We start from the raw sequence: 2,404 nt of genomic DNA on the forward strand, positions 1-2,404 counted from the left end.
TATTGTGTCAGATCAAATATGTTTACCAAGGTGGACGGTAAATGATCTGCAAAATGTTGGATAAGGGTATAGATGTTGCTTAATACCCGGTAGGTTAGGTAAAGTCTACTTCGTTTACTTAGTCGCAGCAGCTGCGATCTCTACTTTTAAAGATATCTTCTTGATGATGAAATAAAATTCAAAAGATATTTATGATGAATCACTTCGTTCTATTGCTTTTACATACTGTATATTTCATAATAGTGTAATAATGGGATATGCATTTTATCACAATATTATCAACGAACATATCATGCCTGGAATTAAAGTGTTTCTTTCCCAGTTGATAATTATGCAATCAAATTTTGATGATATATCTTACATCCATATATGATGAAAAACAACTACCGATATGCAAAAAAAAATTGAATTGTCTTTTATGTGAAGCACATTGAACGTTCCAGAATTGATTACATTGTATGCTCATGGGCAGTACGATTAGCAAATATTCCTAATACAAGAAGATTTTTTCCGAACGACAGCGTTCTATAAAAATCCCACAATAAATTTCTGTTTTAAATATTTAAGGCATGATAATGGTAACTGTACTAATTGAAGCAATATGTCCTTACCCAAATGGGCAAGTTATAGCTGTTGCAGTCATTTACTTTGCATGCAGTGCTGATGTGATCTCCATAAAAATGCGTCATGAACCTAATATTTTTACATGTTTTGATGGCAGTTCTTATTCGATTGTAAAGCTTCTTTAAATAAAACCATTTCTCGTAAACAGTTTTTCATATCCTTAAAAACAGGTTCAAAAGGCATTAATGATACGATTAATGATATAAAAAAACTCATAGATCGGCTAGTGGCTATAAAGCAACGAAAAGTGGTATAACTGCGCTTGCTGCAGAAACGCTTGGTGACCAAATAATGAATTGGTTGTTAATAAATTAAAAACCCCATGGCTATGTTGGCCCTATTTAAAGAAATAAATACCAAAAATCACCGTTAAAAAAATTAAGTAAAAAGATTAATAGAATACGACTTCTTTATGGTAGCCTTTATATCACGGGAAAATTTTAATACTTAAGGATCAAATGATGATGAATCACTTTCTATTATAGATGCAACAAAAAAGTCACAATTTTAAGATTGTGTTAAACATGTCGAATTATCGTATAAGGAAATTAAACAATCAACCTTGAATGCGCGTTAGAAGAAATTATGGCTTAGTGTAGTTAGGGAAGATAATCCTGATCTTAATATGGAACATGCTCTCGGATTTCAAGAGATATTAATAAATGTTTATTTCAATATGAGAAGGAGAAATGATGACCAAATACAAAATCTGAAGCCATCTAATGCTGGCGTTCGAGCGCCAAGGAAGAGTTATCTTCGTGTATATTGGCTATCAATGAGAAAATAATCCGTCAGTTTTCATTTTGCAAAATTTTGAAATATTGGGAAGATAAAAAGATGATCAAACATCGACTTCAACCTAGAAGTCGATGTTTCTTTTCATCGACTTGGACTGTTTTTTCTGGTACTAGTAGTGGTTGACTTGATTGTTACACTTTCCTTTTCAAGCACGCAGTATTATCATTTCTACCCACCACCTCACCAATTTCTTCCTATGAGTTCCCTCTTACATGGTAAGCTTTGTTGTTCTTTCAGGATTGCTTGTTACTGCTCTGATTAAGTTTTTCGTTTTCTTCTTGGGAAACTTTGATTAACATGTGCCATTAATTTGTATTACAAGATGTCGCTCAAGATAAACACAGTCTGGTAACAGAACATGTCTTGAATGTTCCTTTATACAACGATCTTATCACATCGTTAAGAGTAAGTAATACATTAAAATAACTAAGTATGGAGTTTGAATATCACGTTAGAAATTCAAGAACATATTCCCAAGAGCCATAAATAATCAAAATTTGTCATAAAGAAAAAGAAAACAAATTATTAAATAAGATTTTAGATATTTCTTCGAAATAACGGAGTTGGTATCTACTTTTGATAGTGCTAGTAGTAAAAGATTGTAATGCTTTGGCTGCAAGCGACATAGATTACAAGTTCTTTCTCTCGACAGGTTGAACATAAATTTCTCGACCTTAATTTACAAATAACTAATTTTTAAATCGATCATTATAGTTTATAATTTTTTGAAATACCTACATATATTGTCAAATGTTTTTTCGTATTTTGTTCAAAAATTCTTTATTAAATATATGTTATAAAGATTTGAAACGGCAAATTTGATTTTCTTTGGCGTCACCATAAATCCTTTACCTGTCCAAATACTTTTTTTACATATCAGTTAATTCTAATTGATAAAAAAATTGTTTACATTGTTAAAAATGCGCGCTTTGAAAGAAAAACCAACGTTCTCTAAACACATAACCAGGCATGAAGGCACTGT

The sequence above is a fragment of the Onthophagus taurus genome, chromosome 2, assembly GCF_036711975.1.
Source record: "Onthophagus taurus isolate NC chromosome 2, IU_Otau_3.0, whole genome shotgun sequence".
NCBI lineage: Eukaryota > Metazoa > Arthropoda > Insecta > Coleoptera > Scarabaeidae > Onthophagus > Onthophagus taurus.